Source organism: Rattus norvegicus, chromosome 17, assembly GCF_036323735.1.
Source record: "Rattus norvegicus strain BN/NHsdMcwi chromosome 17, GRCr8, whole genome shotgun sequence".
Taxonomy (NCBI): domain Eukaryota; kingdom Metazoa; phylum Chordata; class Mammalia; order Rodentia; family Muridae; genus Rattus; species Rattus norvegicus.
The window spans coordinates 21,240,154-21,262,940 of NC_086035.1; the positions used below are offsets into that span (position 1 = coordinate 21,240,154).

At 45.8% G+C, this 22,787-nt stretch overlaps 1 protein-coding gene across 2 annotated transcripts in view; it reads right to left on the minus strand.

Moving 5' to 3' along the window:
* Rnf182 (ring finger protein 182) overlaps window positions 1–22,787 on the minus strand; it is a 55,246-nt gene that overhangs the window by 8,070 nt on the left and 24,389 nt on the right.

Consider the following 22,787-nt stretch of genomic DNA (forward strand, 5'->3'; position numbering starts at 1 on the left):
AATAAGTACCTTCCGAGGGGCTCACAAACACACCCAAGAATCTTCCTGCTGTTGCTTACTTGTCTGTCTGTCTGTGTCAGTCTTACTTACTACATAGCCCAAGCTGGCACTGAATTCAACAAGCCCATGACTCAGGCTGATCAGCGCTGAGATTGGGGGTCACACCCCACCATGCCCAGCTTCCCAAGGGAAGCTTTAAGGATGAGCATTAAGAATGTGTTCTCAGGAAACATTTTGCTGGAGATAAGAGTGCTGGTAAAGGAAACAGATGGTTTTCACTTCTTTATCTGTTTTGCAAATGTCCTTCGTGTTTGACTGGTTTATTCCGATTTTTGTTTCAACGCCAGGCTTGTGCATACACATCTACACAAACTAGGATAAAATGCAGAGCCTCTGATAGAGGCACTATAAACACATCCAAATCCTGAGAGAGAGAGAGAGAGGTGACATGGAAAACACATACAATTACACACACACACACACACACACACACACACACACACACACACACACACCATAAACACAGGAAAAGTCATTCATAGGTAGCTATCACCTATGAATATAGGAAATACTCACTATTCACCATCACACCTACTACATGTCATGTAAATGCTCCACATATTCTCGCTATCCACCATTGCACCTACTGTGTGTTATGTAAATTCTCAGGGCCTACAGTAAGCAGAAGGCACTGTGCAACCTGCAGGCCTGCCATTAGCAACAGTGATGGTTGCTGGCCTTAGCTCTGGACAAAAGGCAGAAGGTTTATTCACACGCAGAGTGGGGCATCTGTAGTGAGCATCCGTGAAAGAGAACAGCGGCGTGGAAAATCTCCAGATTGTTTTGGTTGGCTTTAATACATGATATTGGGGGAGTAGGTTTGTCTTGAGTTACACTGTGCTTGGAAAGTCTTGAAATGGATCTGAATTTCTGAGCGCACCCCTCCAAGCAACATAGCTGTTACAGCATTTCTGAGGAGAGACAGCAACTGTCTGCAATTCAAAATTTGCTATGGATCGCACCACCCTTAAAGGAACGGGCAGCGGAGAACTAAATTAAACTCAGGATTTTTAAAATCAAGAGCACATATTGTCGTTCTTCTTATTTATGAATTTTGCTAATTCTCAGAGGACTTCTTATTCTACATGGCTGTAAAATGGGTGTCAGCAGCAAGCAGTGTGCTTGTGGCAATGCCAATCAATGGGCTCTGGTGATGAGCCAAAAATTAAAAATAGCCTTTTTCATCTATATTGAAATAGGTCTCTGGGATTTTTCTGTCCAGTGTGGAGTTTGGTGATCAAATGTGTGTTTATTCTGTAAATGAATTCAGAGCTTTGAGGCCTCTGACCTAGTGTGAGCAACGGTAAAATGTGCTCTTTAAAAGTGACACAGAACCCCGCTGCAGCCTCGTAGCCCACCTTTGCTACTTTCCGAGCTGGTTCTTTAATTGCTCTCCCACCTGTCGTATGGCTACTATCCAATTCAAAATGTTGGGTTCTTTCTGGTCAAATTTGGACACATATCTGATTTAAAAAAAAAAAAGTCTAGTTCATCTGAGTACACAAATTCTTTATCCAGTAATTGAACACTATGTATATGGAAAGAGAGAAACAAGGAGAGAGAGTGAGTTTTCATGTGAATGTGTGTGCCTGTGTGAAAGTGTATGAGATAGTATGTGTGTGCATGTGAATGTGTGCGTTATATGTATGTAAGAGAGAGTATGAGAGTACTGTGAGTGTGTGTGTGTCTGTGTGTCTGGGTGTGTGAGAGTGTGTGTGAGTGTGTGTGTGTGAGTGAGTGCGTGTGTGTGAGTGTGTGGGTCTGTGTGTGTGCATGAGTGTGTGTGTGAGTGAGTGCGTGTGTGTGTGAGTGTGTGTGTGTGAGTGTATGTGTGAGTGTGTGAGTGTGTGTGAGTGAGTGCGTGTGTGTGAGTGCATGTGTGTGTGAGTGTGTGTGTGAGTGTGTGTGTGAGTGTGTGAGTGTGTGTGAGTGTGTGAGTGTGTGTGAGTGAGTGCGTGTGTGTGAGTGCATGTGTGTGTCTGTGTGTATCTGTGTGTGTGAGTGTGTGAGTGTGTGAGTGAGTGTGTGTGTGAGTGTGTGTGTGAGTGTGTGTCTGTGTGTGAGTGTGTGAGTGTGTGAGTGTGTGTGAGTGTGTGTGTGAGTGTGTGTGTGAGTGTGTGTGTCTGTGTGTATCTGTGTGTGTGAGTGTGTGTGAGTGTGTGTGAGTGTGTGTGTGTCTGTGTGTATCTGTGTGTGTGAGTGTGTGTGAGTGTGTGAGTGCGTGTGAGTGTGTGTCTGTGTGTGTGAGTGTGTGTGTCTGTGTGTGTGAGTGTGTGTGTCTGTGAGTGTCTGTGTGTGTGTGAGTGTGTGTGTGTGAGTGTGTGTGTGTGTGTGTTACACCTAAGGCCTTGCACATGCTGGACAAATGCTCTACTACTGAGCCACCACCCTGGCCCCACTTTTTAAAACACTTCATTTTGACAAAGGATTCCACTAAGTTATTCAAATTTCCGTTTAACTCACTCTGTAGCCAGACCAGTCTTACACTCATAATCTTGTCCAAGCAGCTGTAATTACATGCTGACACCACCAAGCCCATTTTGGGATGTGCTTTTTAGCTTAGTCAACGGTCCCAAAATAAAAATAAATAAATAAATAAATAAATAAATAAATAAATAAAATACATTACATTTACTTGTACACACACACACACACACGCATAGATATGCATATATATCCATGTAACACTACTTTTGAAAAGACAAGATCATGAGTTTGGGAATCAGCAGGACATGAAAGGAGAGGGAGGGACAAAGGGATATAGGTGCAGTGTCCATGTATAAAGTATCAAAACAATAAATTACAAAAAAAAAAAACAAGCCTAGATATGACCGTACAGTGTAATGGTTAGCCCTCTGGACTTTGGATCCAATGATCTGAGTTCAAATCTCAGTGGAACCTGTCATTTCCTTCCTGAGATCTTCCCTCACTGTGAGGACTATGGTTCTGGAGAGCAAGTCATTCCTTAGTACTCTGTTCTTGGGCATCTTTGTCATAGATGAGTAACGAGATCCCTACAACCTTATATAACAAAGTTTAATCCCAGGAGGGAAAAAGCCAGCTGCCTGTGTGCAGCATACAAGCATGTAGAGTGTGTACAGTGTGTGCAGCATGTAGTATGCAGAGTGTGCAGCGTGTGCAGCATTGCAGTGTGTGCAGCATGCAATGTACAGCATGTGCACTCTTTGCAGTGGGCAGTGTGTACAGTGGGTGTAGTGTGTACAGCATCTAGTGTACAGCATGTGCAGCATCTGCAGTGTGCAGTGTGTGCAGCATGTAATGTGTAGAGTGTGTAGCAAGTGCAGTGCTTGCAATGTACAGCATGTGTAACATGTGGTGTAAATGGTGTGAGCAACATGTGCAGCATGTGCAGTGTTTGTAGTGTGCAGCATGTGCAGCGTGTAGCATGTAGTGTGCAGTATGTAGCATGTGCAGCATGTGTTGTTTACAGTATGTTCAGCATATAGTGTGAGGTGTGCAGCATGTAGTGTAGAAGTATGTACAGCGTGTGCAGTGTATACAGCTGCTGCTTCTCTCCGCCATCACCATTCCTCCTCCGTCTCTCCTCTCTCTGCCATCACCATTCCTCCTCCATCTCCAGTCTCCACTGCCATGAGGGAGACAGTCGCAGCTAGCCAACACTTCTTCACAGAAGGTCACTTGCTCTGGCTGGAAGCAGCTTAGATTCTGCTCTTTTGGCATTCAAGAGCTCCAACAGATACAAAAGTGCCTCGCATCACCCCTGGGAACATGTTCCTTGTATTTGTCTGATCACCCCCTGTGGCTCTCCAGTTACGCACATGTTCTGGTTCCTAGACAGACATCCTCTCAGGAAGCCCGTCCCTTTACATTTTGCTTCAGATCCCTGTTCTGCATCTCAGCGACTGAACTGCCTATGGGCCAGTCACACAGCTCACCACCTGGATGTCTCTCTAGGCTGTTTTTAAATCTCCTGTCTGCAGCTGCCCCTCTGTGTTGTGAAGCATGGTTCCAGCCATTCCTGTAGACTGCCTCTCCTTTGGCTGCAGTGACACCATGCTCGCTGTTACATGACTGGGATCCTGATGTGACTACTGTGGGACCCATGTGCTTGCAGTTCTGTGAGAGGTAGAAAATGGGATGTCCTGAGACCACGGGGTTACTGGTACAGCTGAGGTACAGCCAAGTAACAGGAGAGAGCCTTCCTTCTCTGAAGTGGAAACCTATGGTGGTTTTCTTGTAAAGTCAGTTGTGCTGGATGGTGTCTTGCTGAGGCAGTCACGTGAAGGAGTGTTTTCCTGGTGAAAGGATTTCTCTAAAGTGTGAAAGAATGCATGATGCTAAGAAGGACCCAACAGACAGTGGGCAGTGCTGGATGGTATTGGTACGCCTTGCCATTCCTTAATGGTCCTCGTTTTTATGACTTCATTGAAAGAAATGCACCAAACAGCTTCTGTGTTCTGGTGGCTTCTTGCCACTTCCGTGGACTCAGGCAGATTGGCAGAGTAACGTCAGCTGAAACCAACTCACGTGGAGTTTGCTAAGACAGACTCACTTGGTGTCTTGTGAGTCAAGACCTGTGTGAGGACATGTGATATTTGGAGGGCATATAAATAGGACTCAACAGTGACTGGGGCTTTGCAACACTTTGTTGGTATTGTGTTTTCGTCTTTGCTGATCTTCACTTCGTTGAGAGAGGTGTGGCCGAGAACTTCTCCTGGCATTCCTGCTGGTCCTGGTTGCTCCTGCTGACTCCTGCTGATTCTGCAGAGACCTGGCTGTTTCTGCTGGGTCATGCCATCACTGCTGACTCCTGTTTGCTATGGACTGAACTGGACAGCTGGTACATATCCTGACAAGGCAGATTGGATTTCCTCCAAAGAACAATTTCTAAACGGGTTCACTTCTCCCATATCCCCCATGTCCTAATAACCTTTCTTTTCTAATACTTCTGGTATGTGGTGGGCTAGAAGTGAGGTTAAAGCATGGAAGGAAAGAACCCATATTAAAAGTACAATTTGAAAAATCAAAGCCTAGGGCTGGGGATTTAGCTCAGTGGTAGAGCGCTTACCTAGGAAGCGCAAGGCCCTGGGTTCGGTCCCCAGCTCCGAAAAAAAAAGAACCAAAAAGAAAAAAAAAAAGAAAAAAGAAAAATCTAAGCCTACACTTCTCCAAAGCCTGGGAGACAGGAAGAATGCAGCCAAGATGTTTGTGACACCTTGGTCTTTTGCAGGATAGATAGATAGATAGATAGATAGATAGATAGATAGATAGATGATAGATAGATAGATAGATAGATAGAAGATAGATAGATAGATAGATAGATAGATAGATAGATAGACAGACAAACAGACAGAGACAGAAAGATAGAGACAGAAAGAGAAGAAAAAGGAAAAGTAGAGGAAGGGAAGAGGAGAAAGAAGGGAGGAGAGGAGGAAGAGAAGGGGAGAAGGAAGGGAAGGCAGAGGAAGATGAAGAAGAGAAGGAGGGGAAGACAAGGAAGAGGAGGAAGAGGAAGAGAAGGAGAGGAGGAGAAGAAGAAGAGAAAGGGAGGAGGAGGTGAGGAGGAAGAGGAGAGAAGAAGAAGAGGAGGCAGAGAAAGAGGAGGAAGAAGAGGAGGAGAAAGAGGAGGAAGAGGAGGAGGAAGAGAAGGAGGAGAAGGAGGGGGAGGAGGAGGAGGAGGAGAAAGAGGGGGAGGAGGAGGAGGAGGAGGAGGAGGAGAGTTTTCAGTCTGTCTTCTATCCTCTGTGCTCCTGTTCCCCTGTGGAACCATTAGGCTTCAGCTTTAGTGCCAGTCTGGCCCAAAAAGAAAGCCATTATCTGTGCCTACCTCCTTACCTTCAGCTCTTACAGAGCCTGTGGCTGCAGCAGACTGTAGAGCTCTAACTCCAAGACAGGCTTGGGAAGGGAGAGGCAGACGGGAGAGGGAAGGGGGCAAGCTGCTTCAGCTCGCTGGCTCCCGGATCCCTCGCCAATGTAATTCCTTGGACAAGTATTGATTCATAAGGGAAATTGTGATGAAAACTGAATTTGTAGAGAACATTGATAATATCAACCATGTTTCCCATGACATAAATGTGTGTAATAAATTGATCTCCATCCCTCGTTCATAACTTATGCTTAAAATTCATTTTCTAAATGTTCTGTACTTTTAAAATTTTTTCTTCCTTGACGGCAAATAATTTGATGCCCATAAATAAGAATCCTTTCACTGTTCACTTGGCTACCTTTCTTTTTTATTTCATTTATTTATTTTTATTTTCTGTGCATTAATGTGTTGCCTAAATATGTATCTGTGTGACGGTGTTGGAACTCCTGGAGCTGGAGTTACAGATGGTTGTGAGCTGCCGTGCGGATGCTGGGAATTGAACCTGGGTCCTCCAGAAGAGCAGCCAGTGCTCTTGACCTCTTAGTCATCTCTCCAGCCCTGTGGCATCTTTCTTAACTATTCCTTTCAAGTTTTACACTGTAATTCAAATAATTATACTATTATAACTGCCAGTTAGATGAAAAGGTAGATAAGAATTCTGCATGTTTTTCCTTTTTAAACTTTTATATAGTTTTTAGAACTTGGACTGTTTGCAGGGCTGGGGGACAGCATAGAAGCAAAAGGGCTGAGGACAGGTCCTCTGCACCTGACCTCGTAAAAGCCAAACTCTGCAACTGTGCCTGTAATCTCAGCCCTAGAGGTGTGGAGACAGCAGGATTCCTGGGGCTTTCAAGCAAGTTCATCCAAGTTGAACTGCTGAACTCCAGGCTCAGGTTCAATTAGACCCTGCCTCAAACAGCAAAATAGAAAGACACCCGGAATATCCTCTGGCTTTTACATGCCCCCCCAAACACATGTGCGTGTGTGCATGTGCACACACTCGCGCACACACATACACACGCACATACACACAGGCGCATGCACACACAACATGTACACACGCACACACGCACACACGCGTGCACATGAATCTTTCCCATTTGGAGCTTCTTTTCTAGATTTCTATTATGTAACTCCTCTATGCCAAATTCTAAATGGGTTCATGGTAGATAAGTCACTTTGTCTAATAGTGCTTACCCTGACCCTTTGCCTGCACAGCAATTCTCCATAGCAATTCTCCACAATGCTGACAAACACCCTCTACAATATAGTCTTCTTTTAAGTCGCCAACAGGTTGAAGAACCTGTTTCCTCGTCTTTTAATCAACAGGCACGGGCTTTATCTTAGGGTTTTATTGCTGTGGAGAGACACCATGACCAATGGACTTTGATAAAGGCATACATTTAACTGGGGCTGGTTTGGTCCATTATCATGGCGGGAAGCATAGCAGCATACAGCCAAATATGGTGCTGGAGGAGCCAAGAGTTCTACGCCTTGATCCAAAGGGAGCAAAGAGGAGACTGGATTCCACACTGGTAGACTGGAGCTTAAGCATGTATTGGACCTCAAAGCCCAGTTCCATACTTCCCCCAACACGGCCACACTACCTCCAACAAGGCCACACCTCCTAATGGTAGGCATTGAAACCCATGAATCTATGGGGGCCAAAACCTATTCAAACCACCAAGGCTTCCTTCTGACCAACAATCTGAGAGTAGAGCAGCCCTGTGGGAGTTCAGAAGCCTGACCTCAAGGTGCCTCACACTTCTGCTGTCCTCTCTTTCAGCCTTGAAGAATCCCAGGTCAGACTCCTGAAGATCAGAAACAACAGAAGCCTAAACAAAACCCAGAAGCAACACCAGTCAAGAGAACAAGACCATCATGGTCCATCCAGCACCGCCTTAACCCCTGGGCCAACCACCTCATTTACATTAAGTGGCCCCGAGACACACATGCCTAAACACCCCACTGACTCAGTAAAGCATGCTAACTCAAGAGTGAAGGATTCTGGTTGCTCTTAGCCATTCTACTTTCAAAATTATGTGTTTCATGACAACAGAGAGCCACGGTATGCTAACCCATTTCCAAACTGATCCAAAGTCAGTTTCTATCCAACCAAGGTAAATTTCCCTTCACTTAGCAATGGGGAACATTCCTAACTGCAAGCTTTAGCTCCCTGGGTTGCAGCTATTGTGATTCTTATGTTAGAAATGATTAGTCAAAATAGAGCTTCAATGTATTCTTCTGGACATAAGCCTTTATGGTTCTTGTTATAATGATGTTCACTAATTAAAGAGAATCTCGAGACAGAACTCCGATATCTTAGAGACATCAAATGAGCTCGGTATTAATTCCCAAGGTTCTGCTATGACGTAAGACTCTTCCCGAGATGACAGAAGTTCAGATACAAGGGAGCACTTGTAAGATCGAGATCAATGAGCCCATACTGCTTACTATTCTGGGGCTCTTTCTGTGTGACTTGTGTTATTCCAAGTGAATTAACTGAGAGGCAGTGGGGTGTGTTCTGTTTCTTCAAAATATCTCAGGGACAGGGTTCATGTAGCCCAAGTTATGCTCACAAAGGTCATTATATAAATATAAACAGAGATATAAAAATAAAAATATAATCAGCACTGCTGGAAGATGATGGGATGATGTATTTCTTTTTTTTTTTTTTGGTTCTTTTTTTTTCGGAGCTGGGGACTGAACCCAGGGCCTTGCGCTTCCTAGGCAAGCGCTCTACCGCTGAGCTAAATCCCCAACCCCCGGGATGATGTATTTCAAATGGATGCAAGTGTCATGTTCATTATCTGTGGCTACTACCACTGGTGACAGTGCCAAAGCTTGCTCCTCTCCATGGTGGTGGCAGTGCTGAAGGTTCGCTCCTTTCCAGTTCCTTTCGTACCAAGTGGAAGATCACTCTTCAAACATTTTCCTTTCCTGGCCACCAGCTTTCATGACATCCTAAGTTCTTTGACTAATAACTCTATCCCTCTGCACATAGCATGGCAGAGCATTGGTTTTTAATCTAAGCTATTAATAAATCATAGAGAGGCGACTTTTCCTTGATGCCATCTCTTTCCTTCATAAAATCCTATGCTCCTAATCTTATTATGTAAGGCATTCGAGTCTCAAATTGAGCTCAAGCCACAGATTGGTGACCTACCCCCAAGAAAGTGCAGTCAGCTACTGACTTCCAGTTGGGGCTTGAAAGAGCCACCTGCCTGTGACTTGCACTGGCTGCTCATCAGCCTCTGTTTTCAGTCCTAATGATCCGAGTTCTCCCTCACGGACCATGGGTGGCCTCTAACTCTGTACAGGTGACCACCTCAGAGTTAAGATGCTTGCTATGCGTTTCCATTTCGCAAACAATCCTTCCTCAACAGCAAGTAACAGGATCCAACTTGGAAAATCCTAAAAGCGTAGACTCAACAGATGCTAAGCACTCATTCCTGAAGGATCAACAGCTGCTGCCCCTAAAAGTACTTAATCTGCAACGCCATAATACCCCGATGGTTGCCTAGCAACATATGGAAGGTTTCAGAAAGCCTCCCTCAAAGATGAAAACTTTAACTTCGGCATTCACCCAAGATCAAGCCAATTTAATATAATGGAGAGACATCATCTATTCATCGGGAAGTGCCAAGTAATTGAAAAATCCATGCTGCTGAGTTTGAGAAATCCCGCAGGGCAAGCTGGCTGGCAAGCCAGATCAGCTCCCTGTAGGTTCAAGTTAGAGACCCAGTCTTAATATATGAAGGAGAGAGATCAAAGAGGATAGCCAGTGTCAACCCTTGATGTAAGCACGCACGTGCGTGCACGCGCACACACACACACACACACACACACACACACACACGCACACACGTGCATACACAGAGAGAGAGAGAGGGAGATGCAAGCACACATACATACTATACATACGCATGCAAAAAATAACTATACAAAAATACTAGAAATTGGGGTTGGGGATTTAGCTCAGTGGTAGAGCGCTTGCCTAGGAAGCGCAAGGCCCTGGGTTCGGTCCCCAGCTCCAAAAAAAAGAACCCCCCAAAAAAAAATACTAGAAATTTAGAATATATACATTGATATATTTTAAGCGCATCAATATTGTAAATGATAGTAGAAAGACTATGCACTGAACTCAGTCTTAGAAGGGCTGTGGGCTTTCTATGAACAGAAGAGCCCACTTTCAAGTAAAGCACAACCTACCATTCTGCAATGCTGTTCCGCTAGCTGATGAACTGAGATACCACAGTGGTTTGAGTGAGAGTGACTTCTATGGGCTTATATGTTTGAATAGTGTTTCCCGGCTGGTGGAACTGTTCAGGAAGGATTAGGAGGTGTGGTCTTGTTGGAGAAGGCATGTAACAGGGAAGGGGGCTACACCATCCCCAGTTAGAGCGCGCTCTCTCTCCCTCTCCTTCTCCCTTTCCATCCCTCCATCTTGGATAAGTATTTCAGCTCTCAGCTACTACTCCAGCACCATACCAGACTGCCTGCTGCCGTGCTCTCCACCATGACAGTCATGGACTCTAATGCTCTGGAACTGAGAGCCCCAAACTAAATGATTTTTTTTCTCATAAGTTGCTTTGGTCAAGGTTTTTCATCACAGCGACAAAAATGTAACTAGGGCAGAGGCAGATGTCACAATTCTTTTGCTTATAGCACCTATGTCAGACACTAATGAATAATAAATAAGTCCTCTTCAGAGGTTGGCTTGCTCGGTACTTTATTTTTTGTTTGAAAAGGCAAACAAGATATAATTTAAGAAGGTTAGCCTGGGGCATAGCTCAAAGCACTTCCGTCATATGCATGAGGCTCCTGGTTCAACCTCCAGCAACACACACACACACACACACACACACACACACCTACACACACACACATACACCTACACACATGCACATACACACCTACATACTCACACACACACCTACATACTCACACACACGCACACACACCTACACACACATATGCACACACACCTACACACACACCCACACCCACACACACACACACACCTACACACACACACACACCTACACACACGCACATACACCTACACACACGCACATACACCTACACACATGCACATACACACCTACATACTCACACACACGCACAGACACACCTACACACACATATGCACACACACCTACACACACACCTACACACACACACACACACACACACACACAGGGGAGAGGGTTTAGTAGGAACACAGCTTGAAAGAAAATTACACTACTGAAATTGACTGATTCCTATCTCCTCATTAATATAATTTTTATTAAGTCCTTCTTTTACTATTTCCCTTGGCCAAGATTTGAAACCTTATCAAGAAAAGAAAAGAAACCCAAAGAAATTGGCTACTCTGGCGCCTCCTAGGAAGGCTCACCTGCTAACCCCTTGGTCTTCATGGTGCCTATGAGAAGGAGCCTTTAGGAGGAGGGCCTGAGTAAGAGGCCTGTAGGTCCCCGGGTAAGGCCCTGAAGAAGAAACCCTCACCTGTTCCCTTCTCTCTTTGCTTCCCAGCTTGTGAGCTAAGTGGGTCAGCACCATCATGGGTTCCCACGATAATGTTTGCCTCAAACACTAAGACAAGCAACCTATGGTTGGAACCTTAAGCACTGTGAGCCAAACTGAGTCTCCTCTCCTTAGGCCAAAGACCTGAGGAGTCTCGTTACGATGGTGGGAAGTTCGGGTACGGTGTTGGTTCTCTGCAGTTTCTGTGATTTGGTCTCTGTGATTTCAAACACGGAAGAGCTGGTTATTGTGATGCCTGCGCCGCGCAGATTAGCTCCTCTTCCAAGCCAGCAGAACTGCCTTTCCTTTCGGAGGCAGAGGTCACTGGGTTATTCGTCAAATGGAGCACACAACTCAACTCCTGAAGCTATGGTTGAAAACCGCAGATCGCCCCTCAGAGTGCTTGAGTGGGCGCTGGGAACGGCATCTCCAGATGCCATTGACATTTCTGAAAAAGCAACGTGGATGGGGAAAACTCACAGGGCCCCGACCCCAGGAAGGGCTAATTGTTGATTAATAGCTGCTGAGAGACGGAGAATCAGTCTCCTCCAAGGATGAGCCTCTTGGTAGTCTATCTAATCCCAAGTTGGAGGGGGGGAATGTGGGGAGAAATGATATAACTACAGAACTTCATAAACTGTTTTTCTCGGTTCCCATAATTCCAGAGAACATTTCCTTTGTTTCCAGCATGAATAAAGATGGGTCCGCCACCCCCACTGAGAGGGAGCAGATTTGGGCTATTGAGTCCAGCGATTCTCTGACTCAGCAGAATGTGGCCATCTAATCAACGCACTGCTCCAATTAACACTGGGCAAACACATCCTGACGAGGGACAAACATTACTTTCTGAATTCCAGCATATCTAATATATATGCCTACTCTAAGATGACGGGAAGAAAAAGAAATACACATCATTAAATTGTACTGAAGTCATTTGCCCCAAATTGCCTCTTCTCGGTTGGCCTTTTAGAGTCGATCCCGGCGAACGTGTCACTTTGCACACGAAGCGTCAGTATTGACTGACTGACACACATTCATTCAACTGTGAAGGCGAGGATAAAGTAAACACTGTGATTTTTTTTTTTTTTTTGGTTCTTTTTTTCGGAGCTGGGGACCGAACCCAGGGCCTTGCGCTTCCTAGGTAAGCGCTCTACCACTGAGCTAAATCCCCAGCCCCGTGATTTTTTTTAATGGAACAAAAAATGATACTTGTATTTTAAAAAAAGAAAAAGACTGAAAAAAAAAAAGATGTGCTATTGAGGTGAAGTCATTTTGCTGTAGGACTGACATATTGGATGCTCTCTTCCCAAAAGGCAAGCCCAGAAAAACACTTTTCTCTCATCAGCTCAGGAAATAAACAATGGTTTGAGCTAAGCTTTTAAGTTAACGGAAAAATTCTTCCTATTTTTATAGCCGGGAGTAAACAGCCCCGCTGTTGTTATCCTCTGACGGCCGGGATTAGTCAGGAAATATACTCACTGAAACAAGTGGAATTTACAGCTCTGTAGTGAGTTGAGGCAGCTGGAGCAATGGCTCCCCCTTCAAGCCTAGGCTCACAGCCAAACGAGAGGCAGCGAGGTAAGTGTTAAGAGACAAGACCACCAGTGACCTAACAACAAGTGCCGTCCGCAGTGTCCCTACCCAGGTTTGCCTTAGTATATGAACACCTAGAGTTAGATGGTCCAGTCAGTCTCTCGCAAGGCCTTTCGGGCCATTAAGGGACACTATTGGCATGAGCTAGATGAGACTGCAGCCAGCCCAGCGTGGCAGACTGCTGTATAGTAAAATTTTATACATACTTTAAAATGATTAAGGCTTCAGTGTAACAAATTTATAAACCAGGAATGAGGTCATTTGTTTATTACCAAGTATGGGACGCTCCTGCTGTATAGCAAAGTGCTTGTTCTGTCTTTGTTTGTACTGTACTGTTACTCTGAGACAGGGTCTAACCACCTAGTCCAGGCTGGCCCCCAGCCTTCAACCTACCTGGCACCGACTCCTGGATGTCACCGCCCCAACCTGTGCAGTACCATTGCACACTTGGCAGCATGCTAGCTTTGCTGACACAGGCATCACCACAAACAGGAGTCACACACTGTTAGGACATCAGGATGGCTGGGATGTCGCTGGGAAATAGGATTTCTCAGCTCCGCTAGCATCTGTGGGACCACTAGGGTACATATGGTCACTGTCGACCAAGACAGCCTCATTATCTATTTTAGAGAAGGCAGGGAGGTATACACGGGCCACAGAGCAAGTGTGGACGTCAGAGGCAACCCCCAGGAGTCACTTGTCTTATCTACCATGTGGATTCCAGGATCAAACTCAGTTCTTCAGGGTTGGCAGCAGACACCGTTACCTTCTGAACCACACAACTACCATCATGGAAGCCATTTTCCATGGTGTGTAACTATAGATTAAGGAGAAAGATGCCACCATTATTAGGCCAAATTAGATACAGCACAAAGACAGGTTTGTTTGTTTGTTTGCTTGTTTGTTTGTTTGTTTGTTTTAATGGAGGGGAGACAGCTTTTTGAAAACCATTAAACCCGTATTTAAACTTTTTGTTATTGATCAACTAGCATCCAGGAGTGAGTGCACGAGCGACATGGATATCTTTAAGTAGAAGCTTGAAGCGCACTCTCTTCCCTTGGCTCTTATTTTCAGGTGTGCAATATCAAACCATACACATTTTGTCTTTTTGCAATAAACACAGAAACGAGAACATCAGAGCTGGAATTCAAATGTTATCAACCCTGGGGGAATAACAGAAATCAGGAATGGGAGGCTTGTGGGAGGGAGGCAGGGAAGTCTGGAGAGGAAGTGAGCTGAGCAGAGGATGCTGAGCCGAGGCTGGCAGCATGAGCTTGGGAACGAGAGAAGTAAAAGCTGGCTAGATAGGGAAAGAAAAGTGTCATGTCTCAACCCAAGAGAAAACGGGGAAGCTGGACACATGAGAACAGGAGGCAGTCGCTGATTCCAGTGCTTAAAAGTCACAGAAAGACACCCATGGAGGAGAAGACAGTGGCTGAGGGCTTAGAGCTTTGGCCAGGACAGAGAGAAATGATAAATTTCAGGGCAGGGTCCATGATAAATCTGACCAGACACAATAACCAAGGAGAGAAAGGAGGAGGGCACGAGAACAGCCTGTTGGGTTAAATGAACTATGGATGATAAATCAAGGGAGAGCATTCTCGGACGAGTGATCGCATTAGACTTGGGCTCTTGGAAACAGCGATCTTTTCCACTTGGCACTAACGTAAAATCAGAGGTCATTAAGCCAAAAGGCAGATGGCAAGGCAACCAAACAACAGAGCATCGTGAAATTTTAAGTGCCAATGTTGTATAACAGCGACACGTATGTTAACAGGGTTCTAACACTGGATAAAACTGAGAAGAAAAAAAATCAATTCCCTTCATTTGGAAAACATGTTTTTATTACCTAATGAAACTGAAACTGTAGTGACATTGATTTTAGGGCCGCAGACAGGGATTGCTGATTTAGTGTCTAAAAACCGTACAACTGCAGTGTGGAAACCACCTTGCCAGAGAGCCCACGGTGCCTTGGAAGGCTAAAGCATCAGCTATGTCCTAAAGCTGTAGCATCAGGATGAAACTTAGACAAACCCAGCCTAGCATCCCTGGAAGATCACCCCTCAGAGGCCAGCTCATTCTGAAAATGGACAAGCAAAGTAAAAGGCTTAAGAGTTCATTCCTCCCTCTCCCCAAACCCCTCTCCTTCTCCCCTTTCCTCTCCCCTTCCTTCCTCCTTCCCCTCCCCGCTCTCTCCTCTCCTTTCTTTGGCACAGTTTGCTTTCCATGTACCTCCAATGTGACCTAATTACTGATGATTCTTCCTCACAGAGGACACATTTCCATCAATAAACAAAGAGGGCTAGGCAATGGCTCCACTGGCCAAGTCCACAGGAGCACGAGGACCTGAGTTAAATCACTAGAATACACAAGTACACACACATGTGCAGACACACGTGCACGTGTGCACCAGTCACAGAAGTACATGCCTGTAACCCAGCTCTGAGTGATGGAGACAACCATGTTCTTGAGGCTCAATGGCCAGCCAGTTTAACCAAATCATCGAGCTGCTGGTTTAGTACAGAAACCCTACCTCAAAATATAATGTAGAGGACAATGGGTGAAGACACCTGATAGTTACAAAACTCTGACTTCTGCACAGGTATGTCCCCCGTCACGCACACAACCATGTACACATGTAAATTCTGGCCTGCACACAGTCATGCACACACACACACACACACACACACACACACACACACACACACACAGAAAATAAGCAAAAGTGGCAGGATTATGATATCCCACAAACCTTACTGATATCCCTGATTAGATGAAACAGTATGCCAGCGTCCAGGGCTGCATCTGAATTAGTGTGTAAGCTCACGTAGGCCATTTCTTCTACCTAGTGCCTGAGGCTTTCCAATCTTCCAGTGGCAATCACTATATGACCCTCAAAACCAAAACTTTGACTATGTGGAAATTTCTAGAAGTTTCCCAGTACCTGTTCGAGGTAACAGTTATCTGGTTGCTCACACGCTAGGCACAGCAAGCAGGTGGGGAAGTGGTCCATATACAAATCTGTCTGGTGACACCCATGGTAAGTGTTGGTCCCACAGGACAAAGAGAAACAAGTGTCATCAAGGCAATGGGAAGGGTGGGTCATCTGCCACCTCTGAAGTCTTCTGTCCAAGACGCTAAAAACCTACTAAACCTTCTCTCTAATTTCCCAGTGAGAGGAGAGATGGAGATTAGGAAAAGAAATTAAATTAGGCCGTGGGATTACAGAGGGTTAGAATTCACATGACGAAGGACCTGGTTTTCTCAATTCAACAGAATATAAGGGGACAACAGGAAAGAGAATGAATGGATTGAGAGACCCCTGTGAGATAACCTAGTAAATAAATGAGTAGCCCTTGTTTAGACTCTGACTCTAGCCCACCAAGTGGGGGGACTGGTTACAAGATCATAAGGGATATGTCAATAGTAGTCCTACATTTGATGAGGTGAGGAATTACATTGTTTTCTGGGGTGGTGACGGAGGTCTGTATTTTTTTTTAAACCATGTCTTCTCTTTAAGGAAACATATTACGGTATTCGCAGATGAAATAACATGACATCTGGTCTTTGTTTCAAATAATCCAGTGGGGAGGGGGCAGATAAATGAAGCAAGATCGGCCATATGTTAATCATTTTTGAGGATAAAGGGATTCATTACACCGTTTTCTCTACTTTTGAATATGTTTAAAAGTATTCATCATAAAAAGATAAAAATAAAAGCCATTAGCAAGGCGTTCTGCCTGCTCGCCAACACTTGAGTTCTTCTCCATTTCTTCCTCTGCCCACCCGCCCTGTACATTCTTATTGGTTTGTGAGCAGAATGTTTACAGACTGCTTTTGAAAACACGAGCCCTAGGCTAGGTACTAGCAGTGGCCTTAACCCTCAAGAGATGAAAATGGGAGAGGAGGAGGGGTGTGGGAGAGGTGGGAGCATGGGATGGGGAGGGGTGTGGGAGAGGTGGGGAGCATGGGATGGGGAGGGGTGTGGGAGAGGAGGAGGGGGAGGGAGGTTTGGGAGGTGGGGGAGGAGTGTGACTCATTGTTACAGCTCTTATAAGAATCCCTGCAAGGCCAGGAGGACCTAAAGGGCTTGAGGAGAGGCAAACAGGAGTGGGCAACTCCTGTGTTCCTTTGCCACATGCTGTAACAGTTGGAGACAGTGTGGTTGATCTCTCCTGATTTTCTACTTTCTCTTGTAAGGAAAAATCTCCCTTTCCCCCAGTGGCCCTGATTGACCCGTCTGAAAACTGGAGGCTTCCTCTTGCCTGTGCCCTGACAGTGAGACAGGACTCTGCCCACCTCGGTTCCCCACTGGTGGCCCCTCGTGGCTGTGGAGCGCCAGCCTCAGGCAGACAGACAGATTTGAGAGCACAGAGCTGCCTGTGAGCTTCGTTTTGGGCATTTAACTGGGAGCTTACCCTGCGTGTGCACCCAAGAAGGGCCACACATCGCCTCTATACCACAGGATCTGACAGTGTCGCTTGAATGAAAGGGACATCAAACAGGCTGAGAAAAACATCAAAAAGACACTCAGGGTTAGCCATACAAGGGGAGAAGATGAGAAGAGAAGGAAAGAGGTGGCAGTTTGCTGGCTCCCGGCTACCACGTAGGACTGTATCGGTTACATAAGTAGCTGTAGAGCTGGACGTGGAGGTCCCTCGCATACAGTAGCTGCTTTTAGGGAGACATTTCTAAAAGACTCGTTCATCTGGGGCTGAGGACACGGCTCAGTCAAGTGCTTGCTGGGCAAAGCACTGGGGACTCTAGCTCCATCCTTAAAACCCACAGGAAAAATTGGGCATACGAACCCATAATCGCATTACTGGAGAAGCAGAGGCAGAAGGATCCCAGGGACTCACTGGCATCTGGTCTAGCCTAACAGCTGAGCTCTAAGGAAAGACCCTGTCTCAAAAACCAATGTGAAGACTAACTGGGGAAGATGAAAGACACTGACCTTCGGCCTCCACATACGCACACATGCACACAGACATGCATGCATGCACACACACGTGCATACATGCACACATACATGTACACACACAGAGAGTTCATATGATTTCTCTATGTTGGTTCTTGATGGTTGTCATGCTTTTGTCTAACACAGTACGAGGGGCAGGCGCATGGATGTTCTGGTGGATTCTGACAGCAGGGTTTGAAGGAGGAAGCCCTGCTGAGGCAGCTGTCCGGGGTGTTAGGAGCACTGCTGAGCTACATGTAGCCCCCAGGGGTAACTCTCATCATGACAGCGTTCTTGGAAAAAACACCCAGTCAACACACGGTGACTGCTTAACCCAGATAAATACACTGTGCTATAACCTCTGAGGGGGGCATGCCCCAAACTGGAATGAAGTAATTCTGTCTAAACAGAGCTCAGCCTCTCTCTAATGAACAGGCTTTGGGTTCTTGAGTAAATCACTTGGATAAATCACTTTACCTTTCTGGGTCACAGCTTCTCATCTGAGGAATTGAGACTCTGTACTTGATAGCTACGGGCTTCCTCGCTAAGGAAAAAAGCAATGAATGGTGCCTCCCTCACAGTCTCTCTGCTCAGTGCTTGGTGGCCCCCTTGAATTTCCTTCTTAGAATCCTGCACAGTGAACAGCTTATCAGTGTTAACTGTCGTCTACAGAAATTACTTCTAAGGAAAACAAACCACCATGTAATCATGTTAAAACACAGGCTGAAGACAGAAAATGCTGCTTTGAAGTTCAGAAGATCCAAGTTTTGAGTCCGCTCCCGCCATTCACTCACTAATGACCCTGGATGTGTTATTTGAACTATTTGAGCCTTGTGCCTTGCTGGGAACATGTAGACAGTACTAACCCTGCAGGTTTGTGGGAAGAAGAGAATCCGAACAAAAGATCCATCATGGCTGGTTCTGGACATTAAATTCTTTACGATGTGTTCGATGATCTCTCCCTTTTCTGTTTTTACCCTGGATTTTCATTTATAAAATCACCATTATTGCCCCATGGTCTATCCTGCACCAAACTCTAAGGAGGCCCCTCTATCCTTTCTCGCTCGACCTCAGCGTGAGCCACCTTGCTCGAGTACACTGAGACTTACGTGACAACAGCATCTTTTCTACCAGTTCAGAGCCATGTCCTCGTCCTCTTAAAATGCCTGCCTGAGACAGCCCGTACTGTCAAAGCAATTCACTGCTGAACAGCCCACACCCGTGGGTAGGTCCCTAACTGTGGCTCTCTACACCTGCTGTGTTGTGTTTTCCTTTTTTTTTTTTTTTAAGACTTATTCATTTATTATGTATAAGTACACTGTAGCTGTCTTCAGATACACCAGAAGAGGGCATCGGATCTCTTTACAGATGGTTGTGAGCCACCATGTGGTTGCTGGGAATTGAACTCAGGACCTCTGGGAGAGTAGTCGGGTGCTCTTAACCACTGAACCACCTCTCCAGCCCCGTGTTTTCCTTTTTAACTTGCAATTATGAACTGTTCCCTTCCCCTTCTTTTAGACTGGAGATGACGCTGGGTGGTACAGTGCTCACCAAGCATTTGTGAAACACTGGGTTCTGGCGCTGACACTGGTGTGAACGCACGCACACACACACATACACAAACACACAAAAACCCATGGCTGAGCTCTTCTACCCCCAGTAGCACTGGTCAAGAGTCCAGCACCATGCAGCTCACACACCTATAGGAAAGTCCCCCTGGTCTCCCGGCTCTCCTTAGAGCATGAAGGCCCAGCTTCCTTCCGTGGGTCTAATTTGCAAAACTACCTTTGCCCAATGATAGGAGACGTTTATTTCTTTTCCAAATGAGCACCAACTAATAGCCCAGATCACCTGACCGCAAAGCCTCCCTTAGCGCCCTGCAGAACCTCTCCTTTGCTCACCACAGCACTAAGGAGGCTCCAGACTTTGCTTAAGTGGGAGACAAGACCAATCTGACCATGGTGTTTCCCTCTAAGAGCCCTAAAAGGCAACACAAAATGGGCTGGGGAAGCAGGAAACGCAGAAGTACGAGGTTAAAAAACGAATCAGAGCTTTCGGGGATCTATAGAGCTGGGCAAAGAGACAGCAGACTTCAGCAAGGACAGAAAGGCCCCCAAATACCTCGGATTTTCAGTCGGGAGCCAATGAATAAAACAAAACCAAGATAAAATATCCCTCTAAAAGAATAAAATATGGAATTAAATCCTTTTAATCTATGTTCAAGCTCAAACGACCCCTATCTCATCATTCAGAAGAAAATCCAATGTCCTCTGAACATTGACATGAGGTGACATCCAGTGCCTCTGCAGTGTTCTCAGGTATCTCCTGGTGTCCTCTGGACAACCCACAAATAGCCACCCTACCCTACACAGTGAGTCCCAGGACACCCAGAGCCATTATAGAGAGGCTCTGTCTCAAAACAAATAAGCAGAGTCCAAAATTGTCCACGTGTGATGATGCACATCTAGAATCCCAGCATATGGGGAGCTAAAGCAAGAGAATCTCAGGTATGATGGCAGCCTGGTCACATGCAAGACCCTGTCTCCAAAGAAAGAAAGAAGAGACAGAGGGGAGAGGGGGAGAAGGAATGAGGGGGGAAGGAGGAAGGGGAGAGGGAAGAAGGAAGGGGAGAGGGGAAGAAAAACAGGGAAGGGGAGAGGAAGGGAAGAAAGGAGGAGAGGGAGGGGAGAGAAAAAGGGAGGGGGAGAGGGGAAGGAAGGGAAGAAGGGAGGGGGAGGAGGATGCCAGCAGAGAACTGGAATCTGTTTTTTAAAAGAAAAAAAGAAGAGAGAGAAATAGAATTGAATAAACACTGTAGCACTGAAAACCCTAATAACTAAGACGGGTTGGCCTTGGCACAACAGAGTAAGGCAACTATAAACTCCCTTGTCACATGAAGCAATTATAAACCTAGACAAGCCTGTCAAGGACGGCTGGCTGGGGACGTGGCTCACCGAAGGCAATGTTCTTACAGAATGTTCGAAGCCCTGGGTTCACTCCTCAGTAAAAGGAAGAGATGGTTATTTCAACAATCTAGAAAGTTCATACATAAGAAACTAAGTGATGTTTACTCATAAGCTTACTGAGCTCTGGGTCAGCAGTGACTCTGCCTGGAGCTGCTCCCAAGAAGCCACACTTCCCAGGCATTGATGTACCGCCCAACAACGGTGTCACAGATCATCAGAACCGGCAGCATCAACAGCACTGACAGTGGAGTTCTTTTGATAGGAAGTGTCGGTGAGGCACTGAGGTTAGCCATAGGCTTCTAGCAAAAGACTAATCATTGAGCAGGGTGTTCTAGATGTTAAGACTGTTGGAAACTTCCTTAGGTAGCCAGGGTTTACCGGACAGTGGGCATATATAAAGTAGAAAGCAGAGTGGATCCTCGCCACTCCATATGCAAGGCAAACGAAGCTTGACATAAGCACAGAGAATGCATATGTGTGCTCACCGGAAGGAACGCCCCAGCTCACACTCTGATACATTCAGAGAGAATCAAAGACTCGATGACTTGAGATATTTGAATTCACCCTCCTAGCAGGCAGGCAAGATACATAGGCAGCCTGGCTTTAATACTTTTGAAAATGAGAAAAATAACTGAGCAGAGTCATCAACAGCTGATCATTACGGGAAAATAGAGTCCGAAATTCAGGGCAGAGCTGGGGAGATGGCTCAGTGGGTGAAGGTCCTTCCTGCCAAGCCTGAGGCCCTGAGCTCAATCCCTGGGACTCATGGTGGAAGATCACCAACTCCTGTGAGCTGTATTTGTTATGGCATGTGTGTGCCCACTGCCAACCTCTACAAACCATCAATAAACTTAAATGTAACACACACACACAGACACACACACACACACACACACACACACACACACACACATACACACACACGCACACAGTTTCCTCGTTGAGAACTAAATCCCAATATGGAGTTGTTAAAATGTATTTGCCTCCTTAGGGCTGAGCACTGCACAGCATCAGATTCTCTGCACTTTGACCTGTTGTGGGTTTCAGGGTCCCCATCACTGCTTACTATAAAAACAAGCTTCTCCGAGGATGGCTGAGTGATTCACTAATATAAGGGTGTAATGATACCCCATTCGGAACTGGTTTACTACTATGCCCATCTAACAGAATAGCAGTAGAGTCTCCCATGAGGCCTACAACGCATTAAGCCACAGGTTCTAATCCCCCCAATGATGCTGAGTATAGCTTTTGTCTTATGGATTAGGCCTCAAACCCAATGAGAAAGTGGTTGGTTACTCTCATTATCTATTCACTGTTGCACTCGGGGCTGTGTCTTGTCAGCCTAGTAGTTACTGAGGTCCTCGTGGTTAGTAGCTAGGTAAGTTTAGCAGTTACTTTTCTTCCCAAGTAGCATGTGCTGGGCCTTCTGGAAACAAGGAAAAATGGCCAATAAGGAGGAGCCATCCAGTTCAGGTATAGCTCAGCGTCTCCACGCTCTGTGACTCAAGTGTGTGACACCTTTAACAACAGTCTTGCTGTCATGTTCTGGGAAATAATCAAGACCGTTAGAAATGACCTGTGATGGCTGGGGGTCTGGTGGGGCCTCACTGCCCAACAGTTCCAAAAGACGTAAGCCACTCCTGGCAATGAGCTTCTTACTTGTTAGCCTGAGGTGTCTAGTCCAGATGCTGCTGCCCTGCTATAGGGTAACTCCACATTTATGTGCAACACACACACACACACACACACACACACACAGTAGAAGCAGTAGGTTTCCGTATGACTTTTTCTCAGTCATCAGATGTCAGTATTCTGCTTTTCTTACTAGCTGAATAAT